The sequence below is a fragment of the Pan paniscus genome, chromosome 17 (assembly GCF_029289425.2).
Source record: "Pan paniscus chromosome 17, NHGRI_mPanPan1-v2.0_pri, whole genome shotgun sequence".
Classification (NCBI taxonomy): domain Eukaryota; kingdom Metazoa; phylum Chordata; class Mammalia; order Primates; family Hominidae; genus Pan; species Pan paniscus.
In genome coordinates this window covers 52,047,110-52,074,809 of record NC_073266.2, presented here as the reverse complement: position 1 = coordinate 52,074,809, position 27,700 = coordinate 52,047,110, and the positions used below count along the sequence as shown (strand labels likewise).

Genomic DNA, 27,700 nt, shown 5'->3' with positions numbered 1-27,700 from the left:
ACGATTCAGAAAATAAGTTTTTCATTTTCATTTTTTTCTTCTAGAGTAACTGTTACACTAGGCAAATTGATTTACTGGTATTTTTGATGGGCACCAAGTTTAGCTTCTGGGAACTGCATTCAAAACACATCTTGTAAATAAATAGAATTACCATTTTAGTTCTAAATCCAATCTCTATAAACCAAATTTATACACCTGTAAGTTTATGAAAGCATTATTTGCCATCATTTTGAAGTTAATCAAAAGTATTAAGGAAGCATCTCTGCCTTTCAGATTAGATTTAGACAGTGGCCAATGCTCTGTCAGCTGCATTATTTTATTGGAATTGTAAACACAGGTATATGCTGGTGTTCTGAAGATCACCTTTCTTCAAAGTACATAATAAAGCCACACTTTGAAAACTAGACTTAGGAGGAGGTGGAAAGCCACACAATATCCTCAATATGACCACCACTCACTTTCTCCATTCCCCTCTATTCTGCTGAAAAATGGCAATGGCATATATCAGACTAATATTAAACCACCAATTTTAGGCTCTTCTCTTTTCTGACATGGAAGGGTGATGACATATGATGATGTAAAATATATTTATTCATTCATTTCATGGCCAGACAAAACAAAGCTGAATGTGAGTGTGTGTGTGTTGTGTTTAATTGTACATAGCACTTTAAAAATTTAGCACACCTGCCCTTAACCATGCCCTACTTTTAATTCTAAGCAAAATCTCCCAATAAGCGCATCTAAAACGTTATCCCGATCTCAAACACAGATTTATTAGTGATTAAGCCACTATTATCACCATCAAATTTTCATTCAGTTTATGCCATCAAAAATTTTGTCTCATTCTGGTTTATTACACTGATATTAAATACATTTTATATTTTACAAATTATATAACCTTTAGAATAGAATGAAGTATTATGGCATTTGCTTAATAGAAACTGGGAAGTGACGGTCAAGACAACCTTTATGTTATATAGCTCACAGTTCAGATGGTTTCTGATAATAATAATAATAACAATAAATAAACAAAAAGACGGTAAGTCTTTCATTGTCTGGAACCTCACTAAAGGTACGAAACTGAAAGGCATTGATAATATTTATTTAGCCATCTTGCTCCACCTCAGCATTGATAATATTTAAACCCATTTTCTTTTCAGGCAAATGAGAGGAGCACTCTAAAAAGAAACAGTTCAATATTCATCTGAAGTTCTTTGTCTTAAACACACTCACCTAAAATTCAATGAAGGGACAGCATGAACTTTTCAAAACCATCTATATTCTTCAAAATGGCAGTTGATTACGGCACTTAAAGACTTCCCAAGCACTTCATCCAAGGATTGGTAAATCCTATTTATCTGCAATGAGAAAGTAGACTTTTATTTAGCTAAGCAATTCACACTTCTGTATTTATTACACAAACAGGAAGCCAGAATTGGCAGATCTAGAACATACGATATTTTATAAATCCCCTTATCCTCTATTAATAACGTATGCAATTTAGAACCTTGCTTTTCATTTAGTATAAGAAATATTTATAATAATGGACATTTATAGTAGAAGTCTTTTCACAGATGAAGACAGTGAGTCCCAGAGGGATGAAGTGATCATCCAAGATTTAAAAGCTGGTTAATGATAGTTGCCTGGAACATTGGGTTCCTGATATAGCTCTATGGATTTAGTTGACTGAAAAACCAGAAATGGGAAAACATGGAATCTTCTTTGTTTTCCAAGTAGATAGTTTTCGGGGATATTTTATTGACATAATTTTTACTGAAGCCAAGTAAAGTACTGCTAAGATCAGAGTCCTCAGACTAACATTTCCTCTGATGGATTGAGCTTGAGCAGTCATTAGTAGATACCCTGTAAGAGTGGACTACAGCAAGGTGGACTACAAAGGCAACCTAATGTTACTTAATAATCCATATAATTATGTTGTGTAGTAATAACATAAATTGTAAATATTTCATAAGATTGGCTGTTAATTTTTCTTAACTAAGCTGAATGATTTTATAAGCTTTTGCCTTCTGAGAAAATTTCTCAATGAGAACTGAAAGAGACAAGCTCTAGACTGCCCGCCCCAATGCCCAAGATCCCTGACCCTATGGCTGGGAGTGACCCAGGCACTCCACTCATCATCTCCCCTCAGCCAGTCCTCCCTAGTGTTCTCTTCCTCCTCACCCTTTCTTCCTTGCTTCTCCCTGTGAACATACGGGCTGCGTGTTACTATCCCAGGTGCCAGATGGCTTGAAGCAGCAAAAATTTGAAGCTTAGGAAATCTCATGTTAAGATGAAGAAAAGTGTGGGGAGGAGGGACACAGTAAAGTAAAAGGGACAAGGCATCTGGTGGCAGTGGGGGTGGAAAGGGAAGGGATGGAAGGAACCCAGCTCTGCACCTTTGCTGGGTGATGGGTGCCTTCTGCTGCTGACTCCCACCCCATGCTTTCCTCTCCCAACCCAGGTTATCTAAAATGAACACAATAATTATTTCAGCTTTCATGACTGGGTTCAGGCTTCCTATGATTTGAGGTACTAAAGAAAATTCTATAACAAAATCTTCCCCTTCCTCTTATCTAAGTTCTCAGACATGTTCATTACGTGAGGTTTATTTATGATATGGTTTTGCTGTGTCCCTGCCTTGACTTGTAGTTCTCATAATCCCCACATATCATGGGAGGGGCCCAATAGGAGATAATTGACTCATGGGGGCTGTTATCCCCATGCTGTTCTTGTGATAGTATAGGGGCTTTTCCCCCTTTGCTCTGCACTTCTCTCTCCTGCTGCCACATGAAGAAGGTTGTGTTTGCTTCCACTTTCACCATGATTGTAAGTTTCCTGAGGCCTCACCAGCCATCTGCCACTGAGTCAATTATACTTCTTTCCTTTACAAATTACCCAGTCATGGGCAGTTCTTTATAGTAGTGTGAGAATGACCTAATACAATTTAATAGGATATAAAGAGGCTTTCACTACACAATTAACCACTGTTCTGTGACATTCAGACCCAACAGTCTTTCCCTGTGCTATGATTCTAGGCACATACATCTGGTTGACATTCTTTGAATTAAATGTATTATTACAACAGTAGTACTTTCAGATATTTTTTGTTTCTTAAAGTACATGCTTTTTTAAAAAAAATTGGAGTTGGAGTAGATTAGACCTATGTATCTGAGAATAAATTATATATTAAAAATATTTCTCCTCATGAACACAGCTCTCTAAGCCACAGCACCTGGAAATAAATGAAAATCGCATATAATCTAAAGTATTATATTTTCACCTTAGGCTATATCTATGTATATAATAAAGTGAGATAAACTTATATCCAGCTCTATCTGGCAATGTAGAATCACTCGAGAAATCACTTGGTATTGTCCTAGGGACCTCTTAGGATTTGGCTGCTGGTTGTTGCTCCTGTACCTGACAATTTTGGGAAGGATGACTTGCATATTTCTTTTTTTTTTTGGTCCAGGTCCAATGGGTTACTCCAGACTGCAATAGATTTGGAGGGAGCCTAAACAATGCTCAGAGACACTGTGTTAAAGAACCCCATGGGTGGTCCAGGTTGACATCTTGACCAGGATCTATGATTAATAAAAGTTGCACCTTGGGTGGTCTACGGATCACAAGGCAGCTTTAAATTCTGCTGTTCCTTTTCTACTAAGTGGCCCCATTTCACCCCATATATCACAGATAGTGACTAAAAGAAGTTAGTTGTCTAATCTGGAGGCAGATCCATCCCTACCATTCTTGGCTTCTATCCTGCATGGCAACTCCAGAGTATGCAGAGCTGAATACCCTCAATTCTTTCTACTCTTTCTTTCACCTGAGGGTGGCAGCCTCCCAAGCTGCTAGTGAATTAAAGGCATCAATCCTACTATACTCTTCCTGCAGCCTACTGGACACTTGCAAAGCAAAATTTTCACATGAACATTGGGTGGGAATACAAATTATACCTTTCTCCATTCTCTCCCTCTCTCTTTGAGACAAGGTCTTGCTCTCTCACCCATACTGAGTGCAGTGGCATGATCGTGGCTCACTGCAGCCTCAAGCTCCCCAGGCTCAAGCAATCTTCCCATCTCAACCTCCTGAGTAGCTTGGACTACAGGTGCTCAGCAACACGCTCAGCTAATTTTTGTATGTTTTGTAGAGATGAGATTTTGCTATGTTGCCCAGGCTGGTCTCGAACATCTGAGCTCAAACAATCCGCCTGCCTCAGCCTCCCAACATGCTGGGATTACAGGCATGAACCACCGTGCCTGGCCCCTTCTCTCTTTAAGTTCTTATTTAAATTACAGGTCAGCTAACTTAAATTCTAGGTTGGCTAACTTGTGACTAGAAATTAAAATTTAGTGTCATGGTATAAAATAAAAATACTGTATTCTTTACTAAGCTCCCAGAAAAGCTTTCATCCAGGGTCTGGATTGGAGCTAGGAACCAGTGTCTTACCACAGAGTACCATAAAAGAAAGAAGTATTTCATTTATTTTGGGTGCTGCATTTTAGGCATGTAGGTTAGATGGAAGTTGCAGGAGTCACATTTTTGCTTAATAAGAGGACCCCCTCAAATTGGAGGACACAAAAACAGAATGGGCCACCTAAAAAGGTAGTGATCTTCATACCAATGATATCAATTTAAATAGAGGCTCAATAATCATTTGTAGTGGTAGGATTTGGTAAAGCATACACGTTTATTACAAGTTGGGATATGTGGTCCTCTCAGCCCAGATTCTGTGGGACCTAGACAAATATTAGACTGGAGAAGAGTTAACATTCATGTTATTATTCCTATTTATGCTCGGACTGATGTTTCTACCATAAATAGCACTCTGTACTCACTCTCTATTGTTTATTTTGATATATTCCCCTGTACTGCCACTACCTGATGTCTGATGTATTATTTATTCATTGTCTCTTCACACCAGAATATAGCTCCACAAAGGCAGGAACTTTTTTCATTGTTGTGCACCTGATGCTTAGAATGGTGGCTGGCACATAGTATGCCTGCAGTAATATTTATTGCACGAACAAACAAATGTATGAATGAATGTATATTTTTGGTTGCCATCAAATTTAAATCTAAGAAGTTTGGATTTTTCTTTCACACAAATATTTGCAAGTCAGATTAAAGCTTCTAGATGATGATTTTATTTATACATACCTTAGAATAAACAAGGTAGGGTGAAATACAAGATTAACTAGCAAGAATGTAGTAAAAGAAAAATCCTATTACATTTTCTTATTTTAAAATGTGTCTTCTTTTTCTTATAAAGATTTGGTTCAATTTCCTTTCTCTTACCCTTGTGAACTTGCACCATATTAAAAATAATTTCATCATCACAATCTGAAGAATTCATGATTATTTTATTCACCCTAAAAATATAAGGAATCCAAGCAGAAATTTTAGCTACTTTCATTATTATTCAAGAACGGGTAGCCTAAATATTAAAAGGAGGAATAAAAAGGTGCTCTCCAGGACTTCTTTTGAGGGTATGACTTTTGTCCAGTGGTTCTCAATCAGGGTGATTTTGCCCCCAGGGGACATATGACAATGTTTGGAGACATTTTTGGTTGTGCAGGGTGGGTACGTGCAACTGGCATCTAGTAGGTACAGGTCAGGATACTGCTGAACATCTGAAAATTCATAGGACTACTGCCCCCCAACCCCCAGCCAAATAATGAATAGTCCAAAATGTTGATAGTACCCAGGTTGAGGAACCCTGGTAGGTGGTCCGAGTTCCTTTGAGTCCTAATTCTATTATGTAATTTTACCACAGGTCCCATCCAGACCTCTGAAGTTGAACAAGGTAAGTCTAACTTCCCTTTTGAAGCTTCCTCCAACTCTATATACCACGTGAATTCCTTCCTGCCCCTCCCAGCTGTGCTCTTAGAGCCTCTCTGTATTCCAGTCCTTAGTGCTGCCACACCACTCTTGGAGGTCTTTCATTGCAGCACCTGTTATCATTTAAAATTACCATGAATTTTCTTATCCCTTTATAAGAATACGTGCAACTCTGGGCAGGGACTTATTGCTTATTTCTTCATCATCTCTAGTACATAATCTTTAATGATGAATAGCAATCATCACTAAATGCTTGTTTGAATAAATGATTGATGGTGGAACAGTTAGCAAACACAAAGCTCATGTTTTCACATCTGGTTCCTGTACAGCGTGGCAGTATAAACTTATTCAAATAATTTCACCAGATTATTAGTTATCGGCCTAAGAACGTCAAAGTGGCTTAGAAAGTTGTAGTAAAATGGATTTGGAATCATGGCCCTTGGACTAAACCCAGAATCACCCCAGACACAAGCATATTAATTAAGTCAGAGTCAGGGAGAGGATGGCTGGCAAATGGGCCTTTTTGGACACTTAAAAGCTGGAAACAGAATTAGTGCTATTGGATGCTTAGGCATCCTCTCTATTTTAAGGACTTATTTTTGTTGACACACAGCACGGTAAGAGAGGCAGGAAGGTCTTGGATGTCTTTACTTCCTATTAAGGGCATAGCTTATTTCTTCAAGCCCCTAGGATAAAGGGGTTGTGGCTGTGACAGTTTAGTTGTTCACATCCAGTGTGGCACCTTCACGGAAGGGCAAGATCACACAGTCAGGCAGGCCTCTCCCATTAGGGATTCTGGGCCCCAAGGAAAGTGCCTTTGAGACTGGCTACATCAGCTCCTAAGCTGGGCGGCAACCTCATTTCTGTGAAGTTTTTAAATCTTTGGACTAATAATCAGGGAAATTAATCTAATCTCAGAAGGGGTTGTGCATCTATAATTCATTTCCATCAAATCACAGCCCAGTGATTGCAGAAACATGTGTGTACTTCACAATTCTGGGTATCCATATAGGCCACTGCTGTGCCTCACTTTTCAGTTGCCTACTTTAATACTTATCTCTGATAAAATTTAACAAGACAGCAAGAAGATATTTGAGAAGTATAAGATAGTAGCAGAGAATTCGGTTTTATTCTTGATATTTAGTCAATAGAAGCGGATAAAAAGTTGTACCTTATCACTTAGGTTAAAGTAAGATAAAGCAGACAGAACAATATTTGGACAAAATAGCTGTCAACAGGAAAAAAATATACACCTTCCGCAATGAATGTAGAATTTTTCACGCCACAAAGCCGAAGACCTGCTGACATTCAGGAACACTTAAGAAATAATATGATGGCCTGCCTGTCAATATCAGTTCAGCTGGGTATCCAGTCAACTGTTTTAAAGGTGCTGAGAAAAATGAAGGTGGTTTAAAAAGGATTTATCAGCTGTTTCTTGCACAGCATTTTTTTTTTTTATTTCTGAAGGACTGGCTCTGCGTATCTTTCTGTTGCATTTTATTGTAAGGCTAAGACAGTTGCTTATCGAGATGATACTTGCATTTTTAAAAGGTAAGGTGGCTCATGCCTGTAATCCCAGCACTTTCGGAGGCCAAAGCAAGCAGATCCCTTGAGCCCAGGAGTTCGGGACCAGCCTGGGCAACATGACAAAACCCCAGTGATTAAGTTTACGTAAGTATCTCAGAAATTGTATAGAGAAAAAAATAATAATAATAATAATACAAAAATTAGCTGGGTGTGGTGGTGTGTACCTGTGGTCCCTGCTGCTTGGGAGGCTGAGGTGGGAGATCACCTGAGCCCAGCAGGCGGAGGTTACAGTGAGCCAAGATTGTGCCACTGCATTCCAGCCTGAGTGACAGAGTGAGATCCTCTCTCAAAAAGCAAACAAATAAAATGTAAAAATAATTGGCTTACATGGTAATACTTATTAAAAATCAAGTTTTATTAAAAATAGATCAAGAGACAAGAAGGAACATGGAGTTCTTAAACTGCGGTATGTGTGTGTGTGTGTTTTGATCAAAGTAACTTTCCTTTTAGGAAATGTGGAAAATATAATAAATTGTGAAGAAAATTAGTATCACCCACATTCCACCCCACAGGAAATTCCTATGAAGATTTTATACATTTACTTCCAGTTATACACACACACAGACATATGTTTGTGCATATATACACATACCATATAATTTTTAAGGAAGTAGTTGAAGAACTGTAAACTATATATAATTTTGTTTTAATATTTGAAACTTTTTTGTCCTATTATTAGCAATCTATACATATTCAGCATGAATACTTCCTCTGTTTATGGCTATGAAATTATTTTTATTCAACTTGCTCACTAAGGGATATGATACATATGAAGATATGAGACATCAGTAGTGACTGAACGCTCCTTTATTCACGTACTTTATACACACATTCACACAGAACACATGTCAGCTGCATTTCAAGGTAAAGCAGTAAGTCACTATTTTATTTTTATATTAAGGTTTATTTTGTTATAGAAATCACTACTGTACAAAACTCAGGTATCCCAAAATATCAGAAAAATAGGAGTCACTTTCTTAGAATACACTTTTAAAGGGAGTGATTATCTCATTTTGTATCTTTTTAAAAAATACAATTGAGAAACCAGTGAGTCTCATTGTGTATTTACCTACACAAATAATCACTAAACCTAAGTATCTCAGGTTTTCTTAGATGAAAATCTCCTTTTATGAATATAAGTAGGGCAATATGAAACTAAAACTAAGTATAGATAAATGCCACCCCACAGTGATGAATCTCATTAAAGCTTTATGTTCTCCATGTTGAAATTAATTTCAAGTAAGGCAGAAAGATTCACGTATTTTTGCTGATCAGGACAAGAAAACAATGTTTACCCAAGTGCAGTCTTTTGTCTCCTGCATGTCATTATACCCACCAAATTGGCCAAAAAAAGAATTAAATTGAATTTTGCAGGTTAAGTAAAAATGTGTCAAAGGTTAGTCTAACTAGCTTTTAAAAAGCCATATTTGTAGTTACCTACAAGCAGGTATACCATAGAGTGTACTGAAATCTCTCTGATACTATGTGATCATGATTTTGCTCAAAATTTCCATGTATTCATTTGTTAGAGAGGCCTACTGCACACTTCTAAGAGACTGATACAGTGTGATCTGGTATAACTGTGTCTGTTGATACTATGATGTAAAGTTCAATTAGAAAAGAAGGAAGGAATGAAGAAATAAAGGAAGAAAGGATAAAACCTTATAAAACTAGATATAGAACAAAAAGGCAAAATAAAAAAGATTTTGTAGGAACTCTATCAGTTACATTAGTAACATGAAAAGCAGGGTGAATGGAGAGGAGAGAAAACATTTGCATGCAGAGTACTGTACTTCTGACAAATATTCTGAATTAAATTTGTACTGAGCACATGCAATTCCACATTTTTAAACATCATTCTTGAAGATGGCCAAATAGGAACAGCTCCAGTCTACAGCTCCCAGCGTGAGCGATGCAGAAGACAGGTGATGTCTGCATTTCCAACCGAGGTACCGGGTTCATCTCACTGGGGCTTGTCGTGAGCCAAAGCAGGGCGAGGCATTGCCTCACCTGGGAAGCACAAGGGGTCAGTGAATTCCCCTTCCTAGCCAAGCAAATCTGTGACAGACAGCACCTGGAAAATCAGGTCACTCCCACCCTAATACTGCACATTTCCAATGGTCTTAGCAAATGGCACACCAGGAGATTATATCCTGCGCGTGGCTCGGAGGGTCTCACGCCCCACCCATGGAGCCTCACTCATTGCTAGCACAGCAGTCTGAGATCCAACTGTAAGGTGGCAGCGAGACTGGGGGAGGGGTGCCCGCCATTGCTGAGGCTTGAGTAGGTAAACAAAGCTGCGGTCGGGAAGCTTGAACTGGGTGGAGCCCACCACAGCTCAAGGAGGCCTGCCTGCCTCTGTAGACTCCACCTCTGGGGGAAGGGCATAGCCAAACAAAAGGCAGCAGAAACCTCTGCAGACTTGAATGTCCCTGTCTGACAGCTTTGAAGAGACTAGTGGTTCTCCCAGTACAGAGTTTGAGATCTGAGAACGGTCAGACTGCCTCCTCAAGTGGGTCCCTGACCCCCGAGTAGCCTATCTGGGAGGCACCCCCCAGTAGGGGCAGACTGACACCTCACACGGCTGGGTACCCCTCTGAGACAAAACCTCCAGAGGAACCATCCGACAGCAACATCTGCTATTCAGCAATATTCGCTGTTCTGCAGCCTCCACTGCTGATACCCAGGCCAAAAGGGTCTGGAGTGGACCTCCAGCAAACTCCAACAGACCTGCAGCTGAGGGTCCTGACTGTTAAAACGATAACTAACAAACAGAAAGGACATTCACACCAAAACCCCATCTGTATGTCACCATCATCAAAGACCAAAGGTAGATAAAACCACAAAGATGGGGGAAAAACAGAACAGAAAAATGGAAAATTCTAAAAATCAGAGAACCTCTCCTCCTCCAAAGGAATGTAGCTCCTCACCAGCAATGGAACAAAGCTGGACGGAGAATGACTTTGACAAGTTGAGAGAAGAAGGCTTCAGACGATCAAACTTCTCCGAGCTAAAGGAGGAAGTTCAAACCCATTGTAAAGAAGTTAAAAGCCTTGAAAAAAGATTAGATGAATGGCTAACTAGAATAACCAATGCAGAGAAGTCCTTAAAGGACCTGATGGAGCTGAAAACCATGGCACGAGAACTACGTGACGAATGCACAAGCTTCAGTAGCCAATTCGATCAACTGGAAGAAAGGGTATCAGTGATGGAAGACCAAATGAATGAAATGAAGCAAGAAGTTTAGAGAAAAAAGAATAAAAAGAAATGAACAAAGCCTCCAAGAAATATGGGACTATGTGAAAAGACCAAATCTACGTCTGATTGATATACCTGAAAGTGATGGGGAGAATGGAACCAAGTTGGAAAACACTCTTCAGGATATTATCCAGGAGAACTTCCCCAACCTAGCAAGGCAGGCCAACATTCAAATTCAGGAAATACAGAGAATGCCACAAAGACACTCCTCAAGAAGAGCAACTCCAAGATACATAATTGTCAGATTCACCAAAGTTGAAATGAAGGAAAAAATATTAAGGGCAGCCAGAGAGAAAGGTCAGGTTACCCACAAAGGGAAGCCCATCAGACTAACAGCGGATCTCTCTGCAGAAACTCTACAAGCCAGAAGAGAGTGGGGGCCAATATTCAACATTCTTAAAGAAAAGAATTTTCGACCCAGAATTTCATATCCAGCCAAACTAAGCTTCATAAGTGAAGGGGAAATAAAATCCTTTACAGACAAGCTAATGCTGACAGATTTTGTCGCTACCAGGCATGCCCTACAAGAGCTCCTGAAGGAAGCACTAAACATGGAAAGGGACAACTGTTACCAGCCATTGCAAAAACATGACAAATTGTAAAGACCATTGATGCTAGGAAGAAACAGCATCAACTAACGAACAAAATAACCAGCTAACATCACAATGACAGGATCAAATTCACACATAACAATATTAACCTTAAATGTAAATGGGCTAAATGCTCCAATTAAAAGACACAGACTGGCAAATTGGATAAAGAGTCAAGACCCACCAGTGTACTGTATTCAGGAAACCCATCTCACGTGCAGAGACACACATAGGCTCAAAATAAAGGGACGGAGGAAGATCTACCAAGCAAATGGAAAACAAAAAAAGGCAGGGGTTGCAATCCTAGTCTCTGATAAAACAGACTTTAAACCAACAAAGATCAAAAGAGACAAAGAAGGCCATTACATAATGGTAAAGGTATCAATTTAACAAGAAGTGCTAACTATCCTAAATATATATGCACCCAATACAGGAGCACCAAGATTCATAAAGCAAGCACTTAGAGACCTACAAAGAGACTTAGACTCCCACACAATAATAATGGGAGACTTTCGCACCCCACTGTCAACATTAGACAGATCAATGAGACAGAAAGTTAACAAGGATATCCAGGAATTGAATTCAGCTCTGCACCAAGTGGACCTAATAGACATCTACAGAACTCTCCACCCCAAATCAACAGAATATACCTTCTTCTCAGCACCACACCGCACCTATTCCAAAATTGACCACATAGTTGGAAGTAAAGCACTCCTCAGCAAATGTAAAAGAACAGAAATTATAACAAACTGTCTCTCAGACCACAGTGCAATCAAACTAGAACTCAGAATTAAGAAACTCACTCAAAACCGCTCAACTGCATAGAAACTGAACAACCTGCTCCTCAATGACTACTGGGTACATAAAGAAAAGAAGGTAGAAATAAAGACGTTTTTTGAAACCAACGAGAACAAAGACAAAACATACCAGAATCTCTGGAACACATGTAAAGCAGTGTGTAGAGGGAAATTTATAGCACTAAATGCCCACAAGAGAAAGCAGGAAAGATCTAAAATTGACACCCTAACATCACAATTAAAAGAACTAGAGAAGCAAGAGCAAACACATTCAAAAGCTAGCAGAAGGCAAGAAATAACTAAGATCAGAGCAGAACTGAAGGAGATAAAGACACAAAAAACCCTTCAAAAAATCAACGAATCCAGGATCTGGTTTTTTGAAAAGATCAACAAAATGGATAGACCGCTAGCAAGACTAATAAAGAAGAAAAGAGAGAAGAATCAAATAGACGCAATAAAAAATGATAAAGGGGTTATCACCACCAATCCCACAGAAATACAAATTACCATCAGAGAATACTATAAACATCTCTATGCAAATAAACTAGAAAATCTAGAAGAAATGGATAAATTCCTCGACACATACACCCTCCCAAGACTAAACCAGGAAGAAGCTGAATCTCTGAATAGACCAGTAACAGGCTCTGAAATTGAGGCAATAATTAATAGCTTACCAACCAAAAAAAGTCCAAGACCGGATGGATTCACAGCTGAATTCTACCAGAGGTACAAGGAGGAGCTGGTAACATTCCTTCTGAAACTATTCCAATCAATAGAAAAAGAGGGAATCCTCCCTAACTCATTTTATGAGGCCAGCATCATCCTGATGCCAAAGCCTGGCAGAGACACAACAAAAAAAGAGAATTTTAGACCAATATCCCTGATGAACATCGATGTAAAAATCCTCAATAAAATACTGGCAAACCAAATCCAGCAGCACATCAAAAAGCTTATCCACCATGATCAAGTTGGCTTCATCCCTGGGATGCAAGGCTGGTTCAACATATGCAAATCAATAAACATAATCCAGCATATAAACAGAACCAAACACAAAAACCACATGATTATCTCAATAGATGCAGAAAAGGCCTTTGACAAAATTCAACAGCCCTTCATGCTAAAAACTCTCAATAAATTAGGTATTGATGGGACATATCTAAAAATAATAAGAGCTATTTATGACAAACCCACGGCCAATATCATACTGAATGGGCAAAAACTGGAAGCATTCCCTTTGAAAACTGGCACAAGACAGGGATGCCCTCTCTCACCACTCCTTTTCAACATAGTGTTGGAAGTTCTGGCCAGGGCAATCAGGCAGGAGAAGGAAGTAAAGGGTATTCAATTAGGAAAAGAGGAAGTCAAATTGTCCCTGTTTGCGGATGACATGATTGTATATCTAGAAAACCCCATCGTCTCAGCCCCAAATCTCATTAAGCTGATAAGCAACTTCAGCAAAGTCTCAGGATACAAAATCATTGTGCAAAAATCACAAGCATTCTTATACACCAACAACAGACAAACAGAGAGCCAAATCATGAGTGAACTCCCATTCACAATTGCTTCAAAGAGAATAAAATACCTAGGAATCCATCTTACAAGGGATGTGAAGGACCTCTTCAAGGAGAACTACAAATCACTGCTCAATGAAATAAAAGAGGACACAAACAAATGGAAGAACATTCCATGCTCATGGATAGGAAGAATCAATATCGTGAAAATGGCCATACTGCCCAAAGTAATTTATAGATTCAATGCCATCCCCATCAAGCTACCAATGACTTTCTTCACAGAATTGGAAAAAAACTACTTTAAAGTTTGTATGGAACCAAAAAAGAGCCCGCATTGCCAAGTCAATCCTAAGCCAAAAGAACAAAGCTGGAGGCATCACACTACCTGACTTCACACTATACCACAAGGCTACAGTAACCAAAACAGCATGGTACTGGTACCAAAACAGAGATGTAGACCAATGGAACAGAACAGAGGCCTCAGAAATAATACCACACATCTACAACCATCTGATCTTTGACAAACCTGACAAAAACAAGAAATGGGGAAAGGATTCCCTATTTAACAAATGGTGCTAGGAAAACTGGCTAGCCATAGGTAGAAAGCTGAAACTGGATCCCTTCCTTATACCTTGTACAAAAATTAATTCAAGATGGATTAAAGACTTAAACGTTAGACCTAAAACCATAAAAACCCTAGAAGAAAACCTAGGCAATACCATTCAGGACATAGGCATGGGCAAGGACTTCATGTCTAAAACACCAAAAGCAATGGCAACAAAAGCCAAAATTGACAAATGGGATCTAATTAAACTAAAGAGCTTCTGCACAGCAAAAGAAACTACCATCAGAGTGAACAGGCAACCTCCAGAATGGGAGAAAATTTTTGCAATCTACTCATCTGACAAAGGGCTAATATCCAGAATCTATAAAGAACTCAAACAAATTTACAAGAAAAAAACAAACAACCCCATCAAAAAGTGGGTGAAGGATATGAAAGGACACTTCTCAAAAGAAGACATTTATGCAGCCAACAGACACATGAAAAAATGCTCATCATCACTGGCCATCAGGGAAATGCAAATCAAAACCACAATGAGATATCATCTCACACCAGTTAGAATAGCAATCATTAAAAGTCAGGAAACAACAGATGCTGGAGAGGATGTGGAGAAATAGGAATGTTTTTACACTGTTGGTGGGACTGTAAACTAGTTTAACCATTGTGGAAGACAGTGTGGCGATTCCTCAGGGATCTAGAGCTAGAAATACCATTTGACCCAGCCATCCTATTACTGGGTATATACCCAAAGGAATATAAATCATGCTGCTATAAAGACACATGCACACGTATGTTTATTGCAGCACTACTCACAATAGCAAAGACTTGGAACCAACCCAAATGTCCAACAATGATAGACTGGATTAAGAAAATGTGGCACATATACACCATGGAATACTATGCAGCCATAAAAATGATGAGTTCATGTTCTTTGTAGGGACATGGATGAAGCTAGAAACCATCATTCTCAGCAAACTATCGCAAGGACAAAAAACCAAACACTGCATGTTCTCACTCATAGTTGGGAATTGAACAATGAGAACACATGGACACAGGAAGGGGAACATCACACACTGGGGCCTGTTGTGGGGTGGAGGGAGTGGGGAGGGATAGCATTAGGAGATATACCTAATGTTAAATGAAGAGTTAATGGGTGCAGCACACCAACATGGCACATGTATACATATGTAACAAACCTGCACATTGTGCACATGTACCCTAGAACTTAAAGTGTAATAAAAAATATATATAAATAATTCTTCTCTAATATGCATTAAACCCCAATCATAAATCTTGTTTTCATAAAAAATTTATATACAAATGTAGCAGTTATTTGGACACAATTTCATTGACAAATTCTTAGCATGAAAATCAGATTCTTAATATTTTGTTGTTGTTGTTTGTAATGTATATCTTGTTTCCCTAAGGAAAAAAATATTTGTGTGCAAAATATGCGTGGTTGCTTTCTTAGACAAAGAGATACTTTTACTGGAAATCATAAAAAGACAGAAGCATCTAATTCTGGGAAAGAATGCTCAGGTCTTGCCCTTTAGTGGTGCATTTCTACCTTAACTGGTGGCCTTGCATATGACATATGCCTTAGGAGCCACCTGAGGGTTACTGAGAGCTTGACTTAGCATTTTCATCTGACTCTGGGGAGATGAGTACCTTTAAAAAAAAAAAAAAGAAGAAGAAGAAGAAGATAGGAGATAGAAGATAAATCATTTAATTTGGTTTCAATAAATTGCCATGCTACTTTGGGGTTAACAAAAGCGATCCCATATCCTACATCAGAGGTTTTTAAACTTTTTGTTCTGAAGACCCCCAAGAGCTTTTGTTTATGTTTATTATACCTATCAATATTTACCCTATTAGAAATGAAAACTTATAAACTTTAAAAATATTTATTTATAAATTCACTGGAGATAAAACCCAAAGCTACTTGGCAAGCTAATGGAAAGCTAAAGCTATTGATAGGTGTACTTGCCCTTGTGTCTCTGTGATAGAGCAAGTTTGTACCCCAGACACCTTCCACCTGTCTGTTTAGGCCCCTTCCTCAAACCCTATTCTCACTCCACAACCACACCACCAGTTTGGAAGGCTGGTGTAGCAGAAACAAGACATATGGACATTGTATAACCCAGCATTCAGGTGGTGGAGTTCCTTTTATTCCACTTGCATACTATTCTAAGTGCATTAACCTACCCCATCTTTCCTCCCTTGATTCTCATTATACGTTTAAAATTGACTTAATAAAGCACGTGATTGGAGCATCTTAAAAGAATTGGTCTATAGATTCATTTATGTGACAATGATAAACCCATTACATGTGACATAAATAAAATAATATATTTTTAATAAAATAGAAATATTTTCCAAAACAAAATTTTGGTGATAAGCATGGTTTTACATTTTTTGGAAATCCCCTAATATCTGGCTTAATGGAAGATAGCCAGATTTACCTATCTGCTTCTGCATTTAATCTATTGGAATATGTTTTGGTTGACAAATATGAAGAAACTCCAGGCTCACATAGACTTGTAGTTTGAAATAGTAGAGTCTTTTCATAGCCTTTCAGATTATTATGGACAGTTTTCTTTGATACAACAGTGAAATTCAACAAGTGATTGTTCCTTAAAAATGGAATGTGGAATCTGAAACATATCAATGAACTTCATATAATCTATTACAGTAAACTCAATTATTTGTCTCATACTTGGTATAGTTTTTTAAAAAATCTATATATCATTTTATGACAAAATGGTCTAGCTCACTTAGTAAAGCAGATCTTCCAAATGTTTACGTATTATTTTTGATAACAAAAAATTACTTTTGTTAATGTCACCACGAGTCTCATCAAGAAAGGTATCGAGAAGCTGTCAAGTTTATAGTGGCAGATGTAGGCTTTTCAAAATTCTAATTTCTACTTGAAAGTTTGAATTTTATCATTGTCAGAAATTCCTGTCAGTTGTTTTTTCTGAAGTGACAAGCTTATTTCATTCAATTTCAAAAAAAATTTGCCAAATACCCCTGCTGAAATAATCATAGTTTGTCTGCCCATTGTTCTTTCAAAAAAAAAAATGTTCTATGAAAGAAATGACTAGTACCACTTGTACCTTGAACAATAATACTTGGAGACAACTACTGCACCTCAACATATTTCAAAAGTGCTTTATGTGTACTTCCCATTTCCTTGCACTATTAAAAGGATGTGGCCAGGCACGGTGGCTCATGCCTCTAATCCCAACACTTTGGGAGGCCAAGGCAGGAGGATCGCTTGAGCCTGGGAGTTCAAGACAAGTCTGGGCATAGCAAGACATATCAAGACCTTGTCTCTACAAAAAAAGAAAAAATTAGCCAGGCGTGGTGGCATGCACCTGTATGTAGTCCCAGCAACTTAGGAGACTGAGGTAGGAGGATCACTTGAGCCCAGGGGGTCAAGGCTGCAGTGAGCCACGATCATGCCAATGAACTCCAGCTTGGATGACAGAGTGAGACCCTATCTCAAAAAAATAAAAAGTAAAAATAAATAAATAAAATAACATCATTTACACTCCCAAGACTTAATAACATGCTTTTGCTGTTGCTTGCTTTGTTTTTCACTGGAAGTACATGGGAGTGAAGAAATATTACTACCAGTAGAGCTTGGTGCCACTGCCTTCAACCTCTAGTAACAGATTCCAGCAGTTTTACTTACCATAACTTTTGCACATCTGTGTGACTGTCCCATAGTGAAAAAGCCAAATAATATGTTAGAGTTGTTATTAAAATAGTTTTAACCTCAAGAATCTCATGAAAGTGTCTTCATTTTGAGAACCGTTGTCCTAAAAGGAAGGGCATATATTAAGGTTGTTGAGACAAATCTCTGAGGTTGAATAACACAGTTGTTCCTCAGGGTTAAAGGAGATCACTTAGCACAGTGCCTGACACAACTGTCAACTCAACAGATGTTAGCTATGATTACTAATATTTATATTATCATTTCTTTTTCAGATCAAGAAGCAATGATATGAGTAAATCAGAATATCAGCTGTGTGTTGGAATTTATCCTACCTAAATCCAAATTTTAGTTCTGCAATTCTTCTGTGAGTATAAGTTACATGCAGATATGTTTTTCCTGCTATTTTAAGCGAGACTGAGATTTTTGTCCCTCACATGTCAATTTTGTAAATCCTTGGGCAATCAGTCATGAGAGACATTTCTCAGTCATTGGTTAGTGGGGACAACTGAGAGACGGTATTTGACTGGGTCCCAGGATCGCCCAGTCCCTTATCTTCTTCCTGCCATATCATGTTTGGGAAGCAGGTATTTCCAAAGGGTTATGCAAAGCTCATAGGGACATCTAGCTGATGTAAATGATGGAAATAGGTAAGTGTAAGTCAAGGAGACCAGTCACATTGTGCCTGCATATTTTACTCTTGTAAATATTTTTTACTGCCTCCAAGAAATATGTTCTCTCTCATTTTCCTTGAAATTACAAGAGGCTTGCTTGCTATGTTATTCTTTTTACCATCTTTGACCTGAGTACAAAAATAAAAAAAAAAACAACAACCGGTTCTTAACAACAAAATGATGCAAGCTTGATAATAAGTAACAGCTTACATTTAATCTCGGTGTTAGAAAAATAGAGAGTGATAGTGATGGAGTTGAAAGGAAGAGTGTGTGCCTTGTTTATAGAGAGAAGCTCCCTCTGACTGCCACACAGAGGCGCAGACATACAGTGTGGCCACATTTTTCTATTTTCAAGTTCAGGGTGGAAATCCAGATATTTATGTGAAAATTTCCAATTTATAAATGTTGCCCCAAACTGGGTAGGCCACATAAAACATGTTGGCAGGGTTTGCAAGCTGCCACATTTTTGATTTCTCCAAATATATAACTTAATTTCCCTCCATGATCTCACTGACCATTATCCTCTGCACTTAACTCTGTCACCTCTCCTATCTTGGGGCAAAGAGGGTGGGAACAGTGGATGGAGAGGCGCCTTTATCTCCCTCTAGTGGTGAAAATATGCCAAAACAACTAGCTGAACGTTCATTCATCCTGTTTATTGAAAACTCATCTATGTGAAACTCATCCTTTGTCTGATTAAAATTAGCAAAACAGACTCTGGCTATTATGTGTGAGATGTGAACTGAAAGGAAATTTTACTACCAGTGCAGATTAGAGTCTGGGGTAAAAGAAGCCATAAAGAGGGAGCAGGGATATCAGCCCAAGTAGGAATTTAGAAGATTCAAGAGTTTCAGACCTCGTCACCAGGAAAAGAGAAGAATCTAAACACTTGTACTCTAACAGAAGGCAGGGCCATCAATACATACTGCAGCTGGAAGGCATACACTAAGTTTTATGGGCAAAGTTGAGTATAGTGTGAATGATCAACGTATCCACTAGCTAGAGCAGTGTCTAGTAAGTACTGCTAATTTGATCCCTGTTTTAAGTATTTAATAGTACCTTAGCTCTTATTAATTAATGGAGAGCATCTCATATTCTTTGTTTAGAAGCTCCACTTGGGGAAAATGTTTTCAGGGTGGAGAATGGAATACATTTTGCAAATAAACAGAATTTCAAATAGGTTAGTAATACAGAGCTAATAAATGATACTGAGAAAGATAAAAAATAGATATCATAATAGTTGTTGACAAAAGAGTCAAACTCTGAAAAATATTTGAAAAGATAAATTTTGAGCCAAATATGAGTGGGCAATGGTCAGTGACACAGCCCTGTCTCCTGAGAACATGTGCCCAAAGTAGTCAGGCTTCAGCTTAGTTTTATACATTTTAGGGAGACAAAAGACATCAATCAATACATGTAAGATGTACATTGGTTGGGTCAGGAAAGGTGGCACAACTCAAAGCGGGGGTGGGGAGCTTCAAGGTCATAGGTAGATTCAAACAATTTCTAATTGGCAATTGGTTGGAAGACTTAAGTTATTGTCTAAAGACCTGGAATCAACAGAAGGGAATGTCTGGGCTAAGATAAGGGGTTTTGGAGACCAAGGTTCTTATTATGCAGATGAAGTCTCCAAGTAACAGGCTTCAGAGAGATTAGATTGTAAATGTTTCTTATTAGACTTAAAAAGGTGCCAGACTCTTAGTTGATTCTCTCCTGGATCAGGAAAAAGACCTGGAAAGGGAAGGGGATTCTCTACAGAATGCAGATTTTCCCCACAAGCAATAGCTTTGCAGGTCTATTTCAAAATATGTCAAAGAAATATATTTTAGAGTAAAATACTTTGATATCTTTCAGGGCCTGCTGTCTGTCAGGTGATGCTATACTAGATCAGGCTGGAATTTGGTGACCTATTGCTACAAAAAGTCTTAAGATCTCTGTTTTAATGTTAATGCTGCTCAGTTGTGCCTGAATTCCAAAGGGAGGAGAGTATAAAGAGGCATGTCTGACCCCCCACTTCCTCTCACGGCCTGAACTAGTTTTCCAGGTTAACTGGAATGCTCTTGGCTGAGAGGAGGGGTCCATTCAGATGGTTGGGGGGCTTAGAATTTTATTTTTAGTTTATACAGCTTTGCTTCATTTGGATGCCCATGCTGTCTTAGAACACTGTCCCCAAGTATTATATGCCTGTAGCTCAAATGTCAACTTTCAAGGATGGTTCCCTCTCTTGTATACTCATTTCTTTGCCTTCTGCCCTCCTTGATACACTCAGATAATTTAAAGAACTGAAATACAATTGCTTTTAAAAGCTCAATACTTCATTATACTTTTGTTTTGAAAACAGTTTTTGAGTTGAGAGTATGTCAGCAAAAGCAACCAAAAGAATGTGGATGTTGTTACAAGGTCAGCTTTTCAGCAGCCGTAGGCAGCCATTACTGGCATTCTGTCAAACAATCACCACTGGCAGCGGGGCCATTCATAGGCAATGAGTCAGCAGCTCTGACAACACTAAATACGGTCACCGGTTAATGCGCAAGATAACAGGCTCACATGCACCTTCAGAAAGGGCTGGTGAGAGGAAATATTTTATTTTTCAGGTTTATTTAGAAGAAGATCAGAATAGGTTGTTAAAACCCAGATGTTAAATGTGTGTGTGTGTGTGTGTGTGTCTGTGTGTATGTGTATGTGTTAGAATCTAGAATGAAATATTTATATATATGGATTTCTTCTGTAAGGAAAAACATGTTCAAACTGAGAGCTGAAATATCAGAAGCTAGGCATTTCAAATGAGATACTGTTGTACAAAGAAGTGCCTGCCTTATACCTGGGCTGTACAGTCCAGTAGTCATTGGCTACATGTGGCTATTGAGCAGTTGAAATGCGGCTAGCCCAAATCAAGATGTGTTGGAAGTGTAAAATCTATACAGGATTTCAAGCATACAGTACAAAAAAGGAATAAAAGACCTCATTAATAACTTTTTATATTAGTTACATGTTGAAATGATAATAGTTTTGATATATTGGACTAAGTAAAATATATTTAGATTAATTTCACCTGTTTCTTTTTCCTTTTTTAATGTGGCTACTAGAAAATTGATAATTACATATGTGGCTTGCATCCTGTTTCTATTGGATAGTACTACTTTAAAGGAAGATATTTGCTATCATCTCCTTCCAGTCATAACACACACATGCGTGCACACACACACACACGTGTACAGTAAATGGATAGGAAGACAGTAGGTGTTTTAAAAATGCAGGCTGCAAAATTCCACTTAAGGTGCTGATTTGAAAATCCCAGTTCTCTAAGCTAAAGAACAGTGCAACATAGTCCATAGCACTGAAAGATATTCTACCCTGAATTGTCATTAGGCCTCAGCCGTGGTTACAGGGGAGAAAGAGTGTTAGCCATATTTATTTAATTCTGGCCATTTTATTAAGAAAGAAAGGGCACTGTCCAAGATGCTGAGAAATGACACTCTCATAAAAGAACAAAATGAGCACTGTAGAAATAAATTAGTGTTGTTCTCTGGACTTTTCTGTTCTGTTTTAGACTTGAATGCTCTTAACACTGCTTTGGTGGTGGTAATCAAGACAGTATTATAACATATTGGGCTTAAACTTTGACTTAATAAGGATTTTGATAAAGGCCACATTCAGTGGCTCAAGCCTGTAATCCCAGCACTTTGTAAACCAGGGGAGGTAGACTGTTTGAGATCAGGAGTTTGAGACCAGCTTGGGCAACATGGCAAAACCCCATCTCTACAAAAATACAAAAAATTAGCCAGATATGGTGGCACACACCTGTTGTCTCAGCAACTCGGGAGGCTGAGGTATGAGAGTCACTTGAACCCGGGGGGCAGAGATTGCAGTGAGCCAAGATCACGCCACTGCGCTCCAGCCTGGGTGATAGAGCCAGACCTTGTCTCAAAAGACAAACAAAGAAACAAAGGAATTTTTATAAAAGCAAAATTTGGATACTAATTTGGCTGTTTAATCAGCTACTGAAAGATTGTAATTTCTAGATTTGCCTGACTGTGTTTTTGTGCTTTGAGTCTGATTTGTCACTGCTAGTAAATTATCCCCCTAAATTCTGGCTAGTGTTGAGGGATTCCTAGTAGCCTTTCTCCTATATCCTGCTGCATACTCTCTCCTTTTTAGTTTCAGTGCTTGAATTAGTTTCATCAGTCAGCTTCTTTCATCTTCTTCTTAGCCAATGTCTACTTAGAAGACTTTGGAGTTTTGGAGTCAAACAGATGCCAGTTTGAGACTCTGAAGTCAGCCAATTCTCCTGAAATTTCTCTTTCATCCATTTTAACTACTGACTTTAATTTTTATGAGCAAAGCTGGAAAGCAAGTAGCTGAGCAGAGGTTTCATTAATAGTGGCCAGGACTTCCTGAATGATTGTCCAAAGGTGTATTCTAGCAATACAAAGATGGCAGTGTGTGTGGCTCCTGAGCTAGTTGGAAGAAAGTGTGAAATTCTTCAGATTCTTTTTCATTCAGAGCTATGTGATGTCTCCCCTCCTTCCCAAATGCATAACCTAATTTCATCCCTCAAATTCAGAAACTGAAATTTGGATAGACTTCTATTGGAGAATGGCTCATGGTGTTCCCCTAAAATCTCTGTTTAGTAGTCTTCCTTGTCTAAATGGAGAGTGTTGTATGAAAAATTTAGTGTATCCATTTAAAGTTATAAAAATATTTTAAAGAAAAATTAAATGGTTGGTATTCTAATGATTTTTAAGTATATTTTTGCTTTCTCATTAAAAAAGACATTGTGTTACAATATAAACATTTACATGATAAATAAAAATAGATTACTTTTACCACTCAAAGGAAATTGTTTTTTAACTCTTTCAGTTTGGACAATGAAAGCAAACTGACTGATTTATAACACATTTTGTTTTTTGACAAGTTTTTTTAAAAATTCAAATTCTTGACAAGTGTTGCTGAGCAATACCAAAAAAGTACCATATTTGGGAAATATACAAAAGCAAGAAAAGTTAAAGCAAGCTATGACAGGCTTTCAGTATTTTTAGAATGACAACCTTACATTATCTGATTCCAATGGACAGGAGAAATGGTAGGGGTTAAAAAGATGTTGATTAAGACTTTACAAATATGACCAGGTGCAGTGGCTCATGCCTAGTCCTAGCACTTTGGGAGTCTGAGGTGGGTGGATCGTCTGAGCTCAGGATTTCGAGACCATCCTGGGCAACATGATGAAACCTTGTCTCTACTGAAAATATAAAAAATTAGCCATGCATAGTGGTGCACACCTGTAGTCCCAGGTACTCGGAAGGCTGAGGCATAAGAATTGCTTGAGCCTGGGAGGTGGAGGTTGTGAAAAGAGCTGGGCAAATTCCTCAGCCCCGGGCTCAAAACAAACAAGCCCAGTACAAACACATCCCATCCTCCCATCCCACCACATATCGCCATATATCTCTCAAACTTCCTGAGCCCAGTACAAACACCACCAGGAAAGTCTCCGATAAGGGGACAGCCGTTCAAAGTTTTACTGAAAGAGCGGGAACCAAAAGAATTCCTTTGTTCCCCTGTAACTTTCAGGCTATAAAAAGCAAACACTCGCATTGTTCAGGGCCCTCTTGTATGCTGTGGAATGGAGGGACCAGGTTCGAACTTGTAGTAAAGATCCTTGCTGCTTGGCTTTGACTCTGGACTCTGGTGGTCTTCTTTGGGGAACTAACGGTCTGGGCATAACATCTGGGGGCCCGTCCGGGATTCCCCAAGCCCACCAGACCCATGGTCAACGGATCTGCTAGGATCGATCTACTGATAGGTGAGCTGGCTCATCTCCGTTTGTCTGTCTGTGTCTGTTCTGAATCCGAATCTGTGACTCGCGAGGTCTGAAACTGGAGCTGGCACAGTCCTGGCGGATGCGCTATAGGACGGCCAGCAGAGACTGGTGGGAGACGTCCCCTGGCTCTCATCTGATCTATATTGCGATCTGAGCTGCCCCGGTTTGGCGGGCAGCAGCCGTATCTGAGCTGCCCGGTTGGGCGGGCAGCAGCTGTCTCTGATCTGAGCTGCCCCGGTTTGGTGGGCAGCAGCTGTCTCTGATCTGAGCTGTCTCTGATCTGAGCTGCCCCGGTTTGGTGGGCAGCAGCTGTCTCTGATCTGAGCTGCCCCGGTTTGGCGGGCAGCAGCCGTATCTGAGTTGCCCGGTTGGGCAGGCAGCAGCTGTCTCTGATCTGAGCTGCCCCGGTTTGGTGGGCAGCAGCTGTCTCTAATCTGGGCTGCCCCAGCGCGACCGCGATCCAGGCAGCTAACTCTGACCCGGGCTTCCGGTGCGCGCTTGTGATCTGAACTGCCCCGGTTTGGCGGGCAGCAGCTGTCTCTAATCTGGGCTGCCCCAGCGCGACCATGATCCAGGCAGCTAACTCTGACCCGGGCTTCCGGTGCGCGCTTGCGATCTGAACTGCCCCGGTTTGGCGGGCAGCAGCTCTCTCTAATCTGGGCTGCCCCAGCGCGACCGCGATCCAGGCAGCTAACTCTGACCCGGGCTTCCGGTGCGCGCTTGCGATCTGAACTGCCCCGGTTTGGCGGGCAGCAGCTGTCTCTAATCTGGGCTGCCCCAGCGCGACCGCGATCCAGGCAGCTAACTCTGACCCGGGCTTCCGGTGCGCGCTTGCGATCTGAACTGCCCCGGTTTGGCGGGCAGCAGCTGCCTCTGACCAGGGCTGCCAAAGTGCGCCTGTGATTAGATATCATTAATAAGTCAGATCAGACTTCCTTTACAGGGATTCAAACCCACATTCCTTTACAGGAAGAGACTACAAATTATTACAGGATGGGTAATACCCAGAGAACTCCTCTATCTCTCCTTACGAGTAATTTCAAAGAAGTTAGAGCAAGGGGCCATGATCTTGGTATAGAAATCAGGAAAGGAAAGCTAATTACTCTGTGTCGCTCCGAATGGCCTGCCTTTGATGTGGGGTGGCCGCCCGAACGGACCTTCCGACTTGCTGTCATCACTAGGGTAAAGTCCAAGATTTTCCTACCTGGGCGTGCGGGCCACTTAGATCAAATCCCATATATCCTCATATGGCAGGACCTTGTTGAGAACCCGCCTCCTTGGCTGTCCCCTTTCCAATTGGCCTCTGAACCCTGTAAGGCACTGGTTGCTCGACCACTAAAATCCAAGCAACCAACTGCCCCGCCCATCCTGTTCTACCTGACAGTGGGGACCCATTGTTCACAGAACCCCCTCCGTACCCCTCCGGGCCCCAGGCCCCAGCCCCCCTGGCTGAGCTGCGGGAGGGAGCAGGCGGACGGGAGGCGGCCGGCACACACGGGCCCGCTGAAAGGGAAAGAAACTTTGAAGGGTCGGTGGGGAGGACGCGAGGGCGCACTTCGCGGACTAGCCCCCCTCAGCCGCCTGACTCCACGGTGGCTTTACCCCTTCGGGAAATAGGACCCCCAGATGACACAGGAATCCCCAGGCTCCAGTACTGGCCATTCTCCACCAGTGATCTGTATAACTGGAAAACTCAGAGTGCTCGGTTTTCAGACAACCCCAAAGATTTACTGGCTTTACTAGATAGTGTCATGTTCACCCACCAGCCCACTTGGGATGATTGTCAGCAGCTCCTCCGAATTTTGTTCACCACAGAAGAGCGAGAGAGAATACAGATAGAAGCTAGAAAGCTGGTCCCGGGGGACGACGGTCAACCGACTGCCAACCCCGACCTCATAAACGCAACCTTTCCTCTGACCAGGCCGGCGTGGGACTACAACACGGCAGAAGGTAGGGGACGGCTACACCTTTATCGCCAGACTCTAATGGCAGGTCTCCGGGCAGCTGCTCGCAAGCCCACTAATTTGGCTAAAGTATATTCTATTCTGCAGGGAAAGACAGAGAGCCCAGCTACCTACTTAGAAAGATTAATGGAAGCTTTTAGACAGTACACCCCCATAGATCCAGAGGCTCCAGGAAGTCAGGCAGCTGTTGTAATGTCTTTCATAAATCAGGCAGCCCCAGATATTAAGAGAAAACTCCAGAAATTAGAAGACTTGGAGGGAAAGCAGATTCAGGACCTCCTTCAGATAGCCCAGCGGGTTTACAATAACAGAGATACTCCAGAGGAAAAGCAATTTAAGGCCACTAAAAAAAAATGACCAAGGTCCTGGCAGCAGTGGTACAGAAAGAGCATCTACAGCCAGAGGTAACATATCTAGGGTACCTGCTTAACGGAGGGCAGCGCTGGCTAACAGACGCCCGGAAACAAACTGTTCTGCAGATCCCCAGGCCACAATCCACCCGACAAGTGAGAGAATTCCTGGGGTCGGCGGGATTTTGCAGACTATGGATACCTGGGTTCGCAGAACTGGCTAAACCCTTGTATCAGGCAACACGGGGGCAACAGCCATTTAATTGGACAGACGAAGCCGAGTTGGCCTTCCAACAGATTAAAACCGCCCTACTCTCCGCGCCTGCACTAGGACTACCTGATGTTACCAAGCCCTTCCACTTATACGTGGATGGGAATAAGGGTGTCGCCAAGGCGGTAATAACTCAGAACTTAGGCCCCTGGCGGAGGCCAGTTGCCTACCTGTCAAAGAAGTTAGACCCAGTAGCTGCCGGGTGTCCCCCTTGTCTCCGAATGATTGCGGCCACGGCTCTGATGGTGCAAGATGCTCATAAACTTGTCATGGGGCAAGAATTGCGGGTCGTTACTCCACATGCCATCGAAGGTGTACTCAAACAGCCACCTAATCGATGGATGAGTAACGCCCGGCTCACCCACTACAAAAGACTACTACTAAATCCTCTCAGGATAATTTTCCTGCCCCCAACGACCTTAAACCCTGCCTCGCTGCTGCCCAACCTGGACCTGGACGCCCCACTCCATGACTGCACCAAGATACTAGCTCAGGTGCACGGAGTTCGAGAAGACCTGCAGGACCGCCCACTTCCTGACACCGACCTCGTCTGGTTCACTGATGGGAGCAGCTTCATGCATCAAGGCCAGAGGTACGCTGGAGCGGCAGTAACTTCAGAGACTGAGGTAATCTGGGCGGAACCCCTGCCCCCGGGGACATCGGCCCAGAAGGCCGAACTGATAGCGCTCACCCAAGCTCTTACCTTAGGGGCGGGGAAAAAGCTGACAGTATATACAGACAGCCGATATGCTTTTGCAA

The 27,700-nt window shown here is 40.6% G+C and overlaps 1 protein-coding gene across 18 annotated transcripts in view; it reads right to left on the bottom strand.

Moving 5' to 3' along the window:
* The window catches only part of DTNA (dystrobrevin alpha), a 410,756-nt gene that overhangs the window by 211,971 nt on the left and 171,085 nt on the right, over window positions 1-27,700 (bottom strand). For 14 of the 18 annotated variants that reach the window (XM_055102482.2, XM_063597316.1, XM_063597318.1 and 11 more), the window contains one exon: window positions 1,234-1,358. The gene's annotated coding sequence lies outside the window, so the exon portion shown is untranslated. Of the gene's footprint in view, window positions 1-1,233; window positions 1,359-25,560; window positions 25,709-27,700 lie in introns of those variants that run through there. The other 4 variants (XM_055102474.1, XM_055102483.1, XM_055102481.1 and 1 more) reach the window with 2 other exon arrangements.